The sequence below is a fragment of the Mobula hypostoma genome, chromosome 24, assembly GCF_963921235.1.
Source record: "Mobula hypostoma chromosome 24, sMobHyp1.1, whole genome shotgun sequence".
Taxonomy (NCBI): domain Eukaryota; kingdom Metazoa; phylum Chordata; class Chondrichthyes; order Myliobatiformes; family Myliobatidae; genus Mobula; species Mobula hypostoma.
The window spans coordinates 37,783,684-37,796,624 of NC_086120.1; the positions used below are offsets into that span (position 1 = coordinate 37,783,684).

General features: G+C 41.6%; 1 long non-coding RNA gene across 1 annotated transcript in view; it reads right to left on the reverse strand.

Moving 5' to 3' along the window:
* Window positions 1-663: 663 nt before the first annotated feature.
* LOC134337409 (uncharacterized) overlaps window positions 664-12,941 on the reverse strand; it is a 51,711-nt gene continuing 39,433 nt past the window's right edge. The window contains exon 3 of the long non-coding RNA XR_010015983.1: window positions 664-1,301. This is a non-coding gene — a long non-coding RNA (uncharacterized LOC134337409). The remainder of the gene's footprint in view (window positions 1,302-12,941) is intronic.

Genomic DNA, 12,941 nt, shown 5'->3' on the forward strand with positions numbered 1-12,941 from the left:
CATTACATATACCATTTCCCCTTTTTATTACATTCTCGAAGAATGCGTGCAAATGCTTCAAAGACAGTTTTAATTAATTCACAAGAAAACCAACTCCAATGAAGTTCATCTCTGTTTAATACCCTGTTGTGTTAGGAAACCATGGAATATGGCTACTGCTACAAAAGGCGACCTTGTGGCATAGTTGCCCACTCAATGCCCCAGGTTCAGGACAGTTACTTTCCGACAATCATTAGGTTCTTGAAGAATCTTCACCAATTACAAAGCTGAGAGTGATTTTCAATTTGCATACTTGTAATGAAGCCATTTAACTGGCATTGAATTTCTGAATTCCTAGAAGGAATTAGTCAAATATGTGCATACAATTCCACAAATCATCTGGCGTCCATTGGTTTGGTGGAGAGGACAGTTAATATTCAATGGATGAAAAGGATGATAGAAGTTTAAAGATTAAAATTTATCTTTATTTATCACATGTACATTGAAACATACACTGAAAATTGGCATTTGTGTCATCATTTGGGGCAGCCTGCAAGTATAATCATAACATGCCCACAAGATACTAACCCTAATCCATATGTTTCATTGTGGAATGTGGGAGTAAACTGGAGCACCCAGAAGAAAACTATGTGATCACGGGGAGAACGTACAAACCCCTTACAGACAGTGGCAGGAATTAAGCCCTGATTTTCCAATCGCTGGTGCTGTCAAGCATTATGCTAACCACTACATTACTGTGCTGCTTTGAGTTGGAATTGGGTCAGATGTTATGAGTTTCCTATTACATTGCCAATTACCACATACAACTATGGGACAAACATCTGCTGACTTAGTAGCGGGTACGTATATTAGAATACATTTTAATTTGAGAAAGGCGGAGCTTGGTGCTTGTGTGTGTGTTCTGAACAAGCAAACAGAAGAGCCAATGTTGGAATTGCCATTTTGAAGACACACACTCAATGTTTTAGGAACAGCTTCTTCCTAGCACCGTCAGATTTCTGAATGGATAATCAAACTCGGAATTTATTTTTCTTTTTGTACCACTTATTTCATTTAATTTTATATAACAACATTTTTCACAACATATGCGAGTATCATAGCTGATTCCGATTCTGATTCTGATCCTGTCAGATATCACAGGAAGCATCTGGTTATCAAGACACTTCATTGACGTAGAGGGCCAGTGTCGTTGATGGTTGATCTGGATAAGAGATGAAGCATCATCAAGATGACATAAAGTACTGTATGTCAGTCATCAAAGGAACCAGCTGAGTATCAGCTGCAGGCAAAAGTTTTCTCACCTGTAATGAAGGAGGACAAGAGATGTCACCACTTACTGCGGATGTCCCAGTGTAAACTCTGATATTCCTGATGGACAACGTAGCTTTAATTTTTAATATGGAAGGGTCAGTTGCAGTTTTGTTGTAGCAGCTTATTCTTTTAATCAGATTTTATCTGCAGATGTGTTTTCATCCACATGAAGCAGGGAGATACCCTTCATGCTTTCAGAGATGTTGTGAATCTGTAGTTATCAGCTCCCTCTAGTGGTTAGATGACAAAAGAATTAAAAGGTTTTATGGGAAAAACCACTAAAGTGTTAAACTATAAGTAGAGTTTCCACATTGTAATGCTGAAGAACTGAGGCAACTAAGCATGAGTATGCAGTTTTATTTTTGCGTTCTTTGTTATGCTTGGCAGGGCCCTTTTTCTTTTCAATTATCTCTTCTTTCTCTGCCATGTTGGCTTTTTCATATCCTGTTCCCCACCATCCCTTCTCTGTTTTCTTTTTTCTGGCTCTTACCGTCTATTTTAGACCATGCAATAATTTCAGTGGTGAGCAGAAACCAGGAGACTGAGGTTATGACATTGTTATCTGCACCATCTCACTTAGCATTAGCACAGACAGAAGTGGGATGCCACAGATTTCCCTCATCAACTTCATAATACATTTATTTTATTTACAGTTATCCTTTCATCAAAATAGAAATAGGAGGAGGAATGTATTATGAATGTGAAACAATCTGAGATATGTGTATTAAATGTACAAAAGTTCAAGGTTCTGCTTGAAGCTTTTGATTTACATTGGTTTATGTTTGATGTTGCAGTAGCTATTTTATTGTGGAAGTCATCATCGGATTTCGACGGACAACCGAAGAAGAAGAAGACTGTTTCACTTACGAAGCTTATTATCACAGAGAGACAGTCAGGCTCCTGAATCTGCTGTGAGACCAGCCATTCATGGGTAGCTTACAGTTGCAGCCAATCACATTCACAGTGTCTAAGCTGGGTGAACTTGTTGAAAATGGAGCAGGTAACAATGGGGAAAGCTGTGGGTTACACATTTCAGATTAATTTTACAGGATAACTAACGGTCTGAATTCATCTAAATCTTCTTAACTTTGTGTATGTTTACTTATGCCAGAAGAATACATTCATGGAGAATGGAAAAAACTTGAGAGTTTTAAAACTATGCTTTAATTTGACCCAGTTCTATTACTTTGACAAAAAGAATAACCTTTCTGTCCTAACACATCAGGCAGAGAATCACATTTCTTGGAAGCATATCCTAAAAAATTTAAGTACACACTGAATTTTAATTTTCACTGAGAACTTGAATGGTCATCAATTACTCCTGTTATGTAGAATCCAGGAGAATTAATTGTTTTCCAATCACAAACAAGAAGAAAATCTGCAGATGCTGGAAATCCAAGTGACACACACAAAATGCTAGAGGAACTCAGCGGGCCAGGCAGCATCTATGGAAAAGAGTATAGTCGACGTTTCAGGCCGAAACTCTGCTATAGATGCTGCCTGGCCTGCTGAGTTCCTCCAGCATTTTTTGTGTATTGTTTGATGTAATAATTGTTTTTCCCTGAATCTCCATAAAATATCTTTCAAAGACAGCTCATATGTCAAAACTGTGAACTGTGAACACTGACAACTGTCTGGCTAGGCACAGATCAAACACCATCTATAAATTGGCCATGACACAACTATTGTTGACAGAATTTCAGATGGTGATGAGGAGGCAGGCAGGAGCGAGATAGATCAGCTGGTTGAGTGGTGTTGTGGACTTTGCTCGCAATGATTGTGGCCGCGATACAGACACTTGGATGGCATGTTGCCTCCCAGGTTCCAGGGTCAGGGACGTCTCGGATCGGGTCCACAGCATTCGAATGAGCAGCCAGAAGTCTTGGTATGTATTAGCACCAATGACATAGCTAGGAAAGAGGAGGAAGTCCTGAAGAGAGAATTTAGGGAGCTAGGCAGAAAACTGAAAAGCAGAACCTGAAGGGTAGTAATCTCCAGATTGCTGCCCGTGCCCTGCACCAGTGAGGGTAAGAATAGGTTGATTTGGCATATGAATGCATGGCTGAGGAATTGATGTAGTGGGCAGGGGTTTAGATTTTTGGAAAATTGGGATCTCTTCTTGGGAAGGTATGAACTGTACAAAATGGATGGTTTACACCTGAACCCAAGTGGGGGCGGGGGGCAATATCCCTGTAGGAAGGTTTACTAGAACTGTTGTGGAGGGTTTAATCTAATTTGGCAGAGGGGTAGGAAACTGAATAATAGGGCTGAGGATTGGGCAGTTGGTATACAAGCAGATGCAATGAGTAAGGAAGGACAGGCAGACAATAAGGCAAAATTGCAGTCAGTGGGGTGAGTTGCAGTGTAACAGGGGGACCAAATTGAAAAGTGATGAATACAGGACTGAAGGCGTTATATTTGAACACACACAGTGCACGGAAAAAAGTAGATGATCTTGTAGTGCAGATGGAGGTTGGCTGGTGTGATGATGTGGGCATCACTGAGTTGTGGCTGAAAGAATATTATAGTTGGGAGCTTAACATCCAAGGATACACATTGTATCAAAAAGATAGGCAGGTAGACCGAGGGGCTGGCATGGCTCTGTTGGTAAAAAAATGAAATCAAATCTTTAGAAAGAGGTGACATAGAATCAGAAGATGTAGAATCTTTGTGGGTAGAGTTAAGAAACTGCAAGTGTAAAAAGACCCTGATGGGAGTTAAATACAGGCCTCCGAACAGCAGCCAGGATGTGGGCTACAGATTATAATGGGAGCTGGAAAAAGCATATCAAAAGGATAATGCCACAATAGTCATGGGAGATTTCAATATGCAGGTAGATTAGAAAATCAGGTTGGTACTGTATCCCAAGAGAGAGAATTTGTAGAATGATAACGAGGTAGATTTTTAGAGCAGTTTGTGGTTGAACCCAATAGGGGAAAGGCTATTCTAGATGGGGTGTTGAGCAATGAACCAGATTTGATTAGCGAGCTTATGGTAAAGGAACTTTTAGGAGAGAGTGATCATAATATGATGGAATTCACCCTGCAGTTTGAGAGGGAGAAGCTAAAATCAGATGTCTCAGTATTAGTGGAGTAAAGGGAATTACAGAGGCACGAGAGAGGAGCTGGCCAAACTTAACTGGAAGGGGACACTGGCAGGGATGATGACAGAGCAGCAATGGCTGTTGTTTCTGGGAGCAATTTGGAAGGCGTAGGACAGACACATCCAAAGGAAGAAGACGTGTTCTAAAGGCAGGTGATGCAACCATGGCTGGCAAGTCAAAACTAACATAACAGCCAAAAAGAGGGCATATAATAGAGCAAAAATTAGTGGGAAGTTAGAGAATTGAGACACTTAAAAATCAAAAGGCAACTAAAAAACCCAAAAGGAAAGGAAAGATGAAATATGAATGTAAGCTAGGCAATAATATCAAAGAGGATACCAAAAGATTTTTCAGATGTATAAAGAGTAACAGAGAGGAGAGAGTAGATATCAGGCTGCTGTAAAATTACACTGGGAACAAGGAAATGGCAGAAGAAATGAATAAGTATTTTGTATTGTCTTCACTGTGGAAGTCACTGGCAGTATACTGGAAGTTCAAGAGTGAGTGCAGTTCCTATATTATGGAGAAGGTGTTTAGAAAGCTGAAAGATTTGAAGGTAGATAAGTCACCTGGATGAGTTGGATTACACCCCAGGGTTCTGAAAGAGGTAACTGAAGAGATTGCAGAGGCATTAGTAATGATCTTTAAAGAATCATTAGATTCTGCAATGAATTCTGGAGGACTGGAAATTTCCAAGTGTCACCCCACTCTTCAAGAAGGAAGGGAAGCAGAAGAAAGTAAACTATAGGCTAGTTAGCCTGACCTCAGTGGTTGAGAAAATGTTGGAGTCAATTGATAAGGATGAGGTTTCAGGGTACTTGGAGGCACATGACAAAACAGGCCAAAATCAGTATGGTTTCCTTATGGGAAAATTCTGCCTGACAGATCTGTTGGAACTCTTTGAGGAAATAACAATCAGGATAAACAAAGGAGAAGGTAGATATTGTGTACTTGGATTCTCGGAAGGTCTTGATAAGGTGCCGCACGTGGGGCTGCATAGCAATGGTGTTACAGGAAAGATACAAGCATGGATAGAGCATTGGCTGACTGGCTGGAGAAAACGTGGGAATAATAGGAAGCTTTTCTAATTGACTGCCATTAACTAGTGGTGTTCCACAGAGGTCAGTGTTGGGACCACTCTTTTTACGTTGTATGTCAATGATTTGGATGACATAATTGATAGCTTTGTGACCAAGTCTGCAGACAATACGAATATAGCTGGAGGGGCAGGTAGTGTGAAGGAAGCAGAGAAACTACAGAAGGAATTAAACTGGTTAGGAGAATGCACAAAGAAGTAGCAGAAAGAATACAGAGTCAGGAGGTGTACGGTCATGCACTTTGGTAGAACGAATAAAAGAGCAGACTATTTTCTAAATGGGGAAAAAAAAATCAAAACTCCAAGGTGCAAAAGGACCTGGGAGTCCTTGTGCAGAATTTCCCAAAGGTTAACTTGCAGGTTGAGTCAGTGGTGAGGAAGGCAATCTTTGCATTCATTTCAAGGCTCTGACTAGAAAATAAAAACAAGAATGTAATGCTGAACCTTTTATAAGGCACTGGTGAGCCCTCTCTTAGAGCATTGTGAGCAGTTTTGTGCCCCTTATCTTAGAAAGAATGTGCTGACATGGAAGAGAGTTCAAAGGAGGTTCACGAAAATGATTCTGTGACTGAAAGGCTTGTCATATAGAAACATAGAAACATTGAAACAGAAAACCTACAGCACATACAGGCCCTTTGGCCCACAGTGCTGTGCCAAACATGTACTTACTTTAGAAATTGCCTAGGGTTACCCATAGTCCTCTATTTTTCTAAGATCCATGTACCTATCCAGGAGTATCTTAGAAATGACGAGCACTTGGTGGCTGTGGGTCAGTACTCGCTGGAATGAGGATGGATCTCATTGAAACCTATTGAATATTGAAAGCCCTAGATAAAGTGAATGTGCAGAGGATGTTTCCTGTAGTGTGGGACTGTAGGACCTGAAGGCATAAACTCAGAAAAGGAGGACAACCATTTAGAATAGAGATAAGGAGGAATACCTTTAGCCAGACAGCGGTGAATCTATATAATTCATTACCTCAGGCAGCTATGGAGGCCAAATCGTTGGGTGTATTTAAGGCAGAGGTTGATATATTCTTGATTAGTCAGGGCATGAAAGGCTATGGGAAGAAGGCAGTAGATGCGGCTGAGAAGGAAATGGATTAGCCATGATGAAACGCAGATAAGGTGAGGTGGTTCATTTTGGCAGGTCAAATATGATGGCAGAATATAGCATTAATAGTAAGACTCTTGGCAGTGTGGAGGATCAGAGGGGGTCCAAGTCCATAGAACACTCAAAGTTGCTGTGCAGGTTGACTCTGTAGTTAAGAAGGCATATGGTGCATTGGCCTTCATCAATCGTCGAATTGGGTTTGGAATCCGAGAGGTAATATTGCAGCTATATAGGACCCTGGTCAGACCCCACTTGGAATACTGTGCTCAGTTATGGTCGCCTCATTGCAGGAAGGATGTGGAAACCACAGAAAGGGTGCAGAGGAGACTTACAAGGATGTCGCCTGGATTGGGGAGCATGCCTTATGAAAATAGGCATAAAAATAGGTTGAGTGAACTTGGTCTTTTGTCCTTGGTGCGACAGAGAATGAGAGGTGACCTGATAGAGGTGTATAAGGTGATGAGAAGCATTGATCGTGTGAATAGTCAGAGGCTTTTTCCCAGGGCTGAAATGGCTAGCACTAGAGGGTACAGTTTTAAGGTGTTTGGAAGTAGGTACAGAGGAGATGTCAGGGGTAAGTTTTTTACGCAGAGAGTGGTGAGTGCATGGAATGGGTTGCCAGTGACGGTGGTGGAAGCAGATACAATAGGGTCTTTTAAGAGCCTCCTGGATAGGTACATGGAGCTTAGAAAAACAGAGGGCTATGGGTAAAACCTAGGTAGTTCTAAGGTAGAGACATGTTCGGCAAAGCTATGTGGGCCGAAGGGCCTGTATTGTGCTGTATGTTTCTCTAGGAAGAGGTGCTGCCTGGCCTGCTGCGTTCACCAGCAACTTTTATGTGTGTTGCTTGAATTTCCAGCATCTGCAGAATTCCTGTTGTTTGTTGTGTGCTGTATGTTTTCTATGTTTCTATGTTTCTAAATGGCAGAGCACATTCGATGTGTAGAATGGCCTAATTCTGCCCCTATATCTTTATGCTATGGTTAGTAAGACTAAGGCATTGATTGGGGACTTCAGGAAGGAGAAGTCAAGGGAACACACACCAGTATTCATTGAGTGGAAAAGATGAGCTGTTTCAAGTTCTTGGATATCTCTGAAGATTTATCCTAGGCCCAACATATTGATGCAATTACAAAGAAGGCATGACAGTGGCTATATTTCATTAAGATTTTGAGGAGACCAAAGACACTTACAAATTTCTACAGATGCACCACAGAGACCATTCTAACCAGTTGCATCACTATCTACTATAGAGGGGCCACTGCACAGGATCAGAAAAAAGTTACAGAAAGTTGTAAACACAGCCATCTCCACCACGAGCAGTAGCCTCCCCAGCATCCAAGACAGCTTCGAAATGTGATGCCTTATAAAGATAGCATCCATCATTAAGGACCCTATCATCCAGGGTATGCCCTCTTCTCGTTGTCACCATCAAGTAGGTGGTACAGGAGCCTGAAAACACACACTCAATGTTTTAGAAACAGCTTCTTCTCCTCCACTATCAGATTTCTGAATGGGCAGTGAACCCATGAACATTACACTACTTTTCCCCCTCTTTTTGCAGTACTTATTCAATTAAGACTATAAGATGTAGGAGCAGAATAAGGCCATTTGGCCCATCAGGTCTGTTCCAACATTTCATCATGGCTGATCAAATTCTCTCAGCCCCAATCTCTGGCCTCCCCCCCTCCCTATATCCCTTCATGCCCTGACCATTCAAGAATCTATCAACCTCTGCCTTAAATATACATACAGACATGGCCTCCACAGCTGCCTGTGGAAAAGAATTCCACAGATTCACCGCTCTCTGGCTAAAGAAATTCCTCCTCATCTCCATTCTAAAAGGACGCTGTTCTATTCTTTGCTGCGTCCTCTGGTCTTAGACTCTCCCACCAAAGGAAATATCCTCTCTACATCTACTCTATCAAGGCCTATCGCCATTCAATAGGTTTCAATTAGGTCACCCCTCATTCTTCTAAATTCAAGTGAATAGAGGCCCAGAGCCATAAAACGCTCTTCATAGGACAAGCCATTTAATACTGGAATAATTTTTCAGAATTTCCTTTGAACCCTCTCCAGTTTCAGCACATCCTTTCTACGAAAAGGGGCCCAAACCTGCACACAATACTCCAAGTGAGGTCTCACCAATATTTTATATCTTTGCTTTTATATTCTAGTCCTCTTGATATGAACGCTAACATCACTTCCATTATCCCAATCATTGACACATAACATCAAAAGAATTGGTCCCAACACAGAACCCTGTGGAACACCACTAGTCACCGGCAGCCAACCAGAAAAAGCTCAATTTATTCCAACTCTTTGCCTCCTGCCAATCACCACTGCCTTATCCAATCTGGAATCTTCACTGTAATACCATGGCCTCATAGCTTGTTAAGCAGCCTCATGTGTGGCACCTTGTCAAAGGCCTTCTGAAAATCCAAGTATGCAACATCAACCAATTCTCCTTTGTCTATCCTGCTTGTTATTTCTTCAAAGAATTCCAACAGGTTCGTCACGCAAGATTTTCCCTTGAGGAAACCATGTTGACTATGGCCTATTTTATCATATGCCTCCAAATACCCCCAGACCACATCCTTATCAATTGACTCTAACATCTTCCCAGCTACTGAGGCTGGACTAACTGGCCAATAATTTCCTTTCTTCTGCATCTCTCCTTTCTTGAAGAGTGAAGTGACATTTGCAACTTTCAGGTTTCCCGGAACCATTCCAGAATCTAGTGATTCTTGAAAGATCATTATTAATGCCTCCACAATCTCTTCAGCACCACTTTCAGAACACTGAGATGTACACCATCTGGTCCAGGTGACTTATCTATCTTCAGACCTTCCAGTTTCCAAAAAACCTTCTCTAGTTATGGTAACTTCACACGTTTCATGACCCCTGACACCTGACACTTCAACCATATTGCTAGTGTCTTCCACAATGAAGACTAATGCAAAATACTTATTCAGTTAGTCCGCCATTTCCTTATTCCCCATTACTACCTCTCAAGCATCGTTTTCCAGTGGTCCGATATCCACTCCCGCCTCTGGTTGTGGATTACAGGAGGACTGGAGACAGGTTAACCCCTATTGACATTAATGGATCTGGGGCTGAGAGGGTAAACAGCTTCAAGTTCCTTGGCATCTGCATCACCAACTACCTCACTTGGTCTCTATGCATCAGCTGTGTGGTGAAAAAGGCACAACAGCACCTCTTTCACCTCAGACGGTTGAGGAAGTTTGGTATGGGCCCCCAAATCCTAAGAACTTATTACACGGGCACAATTGAGAGCATCCTGACTGGCTGCATCATTGCCTGGTATGGGAACAGACATCCCTTAATCGCAGGACTCTGCAGAGAGTGGTGCGGACAGCCCAGCACATCAGTAGATGTGAACTTCCTATGATTCAGGACATTTAAAAGGACAGGTGTGTAAAAAGGGCCCGTAGGATCATTGGGAACCCAAGCCATCCCAACCACAATCTATTCCAGCTGCTACCATCGGGGAAGTGGTACCGCAGCATAAAAGCCAGGACCAACAGGCTTCTTCCACCAGGCCATCAGACTGCTGAACTCACGCTGACTTGAGTGAACTCTATATTATGTTAACTGTTCTATTTATTATAAATTATTATAAATTACTATGATTGCACATTGCACATTTAGATGGAGACATAACGTAAAGATTTTTACTCATGTATGTGAAGGATGTAAGAAATAAAGTCAATTCAATTCAATTCAATTTACGCTTTATGTATCTGAAGAAACTTTTGGTATACTCTTTAACATTATTGGCAGGCTTACTTTTGTATTTCACCTTTACTTTCTTAATTACTTCTTCAGTTGGCTTCTGTTTGTATTTAAAAGCTTCCCAATCCCTTAACTTCCCACTAATTTTTGCTCTATTATTTGCACTCTCTTTGGCTTTTATGTTGGCTTTGACTTCCCTTGTTAGCTATGGCTGTGTCATCATGCCTTTAGAATACTCCTTCCTCTTTGGGATGTATATATCCAGTGCCTTCCGAATTGCTCCCAGAAATTCCAGCTATTGCTGTCCTGCCAATGTTCTTTTCCAACCAATTTTGGCCAGCTCTTCTCTCATGTCTCTATAGTTTCCTTTACTGCACGGTACTACTAATACATCTAACTTAAGTTTCTCCTTCGCACATTTCAGAGCGAATTCAATCATATTATGACCATTTTCTCCTCAGGGTTCTTTTACCTTAAGCTCTCTAATCAATTCACAACACATTAAAATATAACATCTTTAGTCCTGTATTCACCTTTTTCGATTTTGTCTGCCTTTTACATTGCAACTCATCCTGTTGACTGCAATTTTGCCCTATCATCTGCCTCTCCTTGCTAGGAGTCTCACTAAACATTGCCTCTGTTTGTAAACCAACTATCTCAACTTCTGCGCCGTCACTCCGGTTCCCATCCTTCTGACAAATTAGTTTAAACACACCCAAATGATTCTAGCCGACCTGCCTGCAAGGATATTGGATCCCCTCGGGTTCAGGTGTAACCTGTCCCTTCTGTACAGGTCATATTTTCCCAGTAGAGATCCGAATGATCCATAAATCTGAACCCCTGCCCCTTGCATCAAGTCCTCAGCCACACATTCACCTGCCAAATCATTCTATTCTTACCCTCAATGGCACATGGCACATGCATTAATCTAGAGATTACTACCCTGGAGGTCCTGTTTCTCAACTTTTTACCTAGCTCCCTAAAGTCTCTCCCTCGAATGCCATGGACATGATCCGAGACATCCCTGGTCCTGGCACCAGGGAGGCAACACACCATCCTGGTGTCCTTACTGCACCCACAAAAGCTTGTTTATGTTCCTCTGATTATGGAATCTTCTATCAACGCTGCAGTCCTCTTTGCCTCTGCTCATCTGAGCAATAGCACCAGACTCAGTGCCAGAGACTTGGTCACCGTGGGTCTCCCCAGTAGGTCGTCCCCCTCAATAGGACCTAAAGTTATACACATATTATTGAGGGAAATGGCCACAGGTGTACTCTGCACTGGCTGTGCATTTCCCCTCCTTCTCCTGGCATTCACCCAGTTACTTGTCTTCTGCAAGCTAGGGGTAACTACCTCCCTGTAGAACCTGCCTGTCACCTCCTCATTCTCCCATGTGAGTCGAAGGTCATCCAGCTGCAGCTCCAGGTCCTTAATACATTCTCTCAGCAGCAGTGCACCTGGTGCAGGGAAGTCTCCCAGTCTTCCCACATCCCACACACAGTACAAAATACAGCCCCTGGAGCCATTCCTGTTATACTATGCACTAGTAGATGATGAAGGAAGAAATAAGAACAGAGAGAGTAACTTACAAGATACTTTTCTCACCCAAGCCTGATGAACCAAAGCCACTCTAAAAGACTGGCACCCTCTAAATAAATGGCTGCTCCACTTGCACTTGTATTATTCTTATTGGCCCTCAAATTAACCTGATTGGTCGCTCCTCAAATCAGAAAATCTGCCACAAAACTCTGCCTTCAAAACCTCGACTGCTGCCCTGATTAAAAAGTAGCTCTTTTCATGCACCCCTGGTGTGGATTGTCCAACTCCTATATCTTATGGTCTTACTTAATTTAATTTTTAATGTATTTTTTATTGTAACTTATAGTTTTTTTTTATTATTATGTATTGCAATGTATTGCTGCTACCAAATAAATAAATTTCACAATACATGCCAGTGATATTAAACCTGTTTTTGATTCTGATTCTGAACAATATCAATAATGTTACAAGTGAAATAGCATGTGTGACAAAGGTTACCAAAATATTAGTGTCAGATGAAAAGAGAGAGAAAAAAACAGACTGGAGATGATCTGAAATGGAAATAGAAAATGCTGGAGACACTCAGTAGGAGGCAGCACCTGTGAAGAGAGAATATTGTAGTCCATTACTTCTCATCCTGCTGAAGGGTCTCGGACTGAAACATCGACTGTACTCTTTTTCTGACCTGTTGAGTTCCTCCAGCATTTTGTGTGGGTTGCTTGGATTTCCAGCATCTTCAGATTTTCTCTTGTTCACTATTAGTTAAGTTTAAGTTTAAGTTCAAGTTCATTGTCATGGGCATACATACCTATGGCATAAACGTCATGAAATGAGTTTTTACAGCAGCAGCACAGTGCATTACCACGATGACAAACGGACGTTACAAAACTTAAATTTACAGAAATAATGCATAATTTACACAACAGAATAAACAAACGTTTGGAAAACAAAAGTGAAGGAAATAGTTAATGCACGGGAAAGCAAATCAGCTGTGCTGTTCCATAATGAAGTCCTCAAAATGCA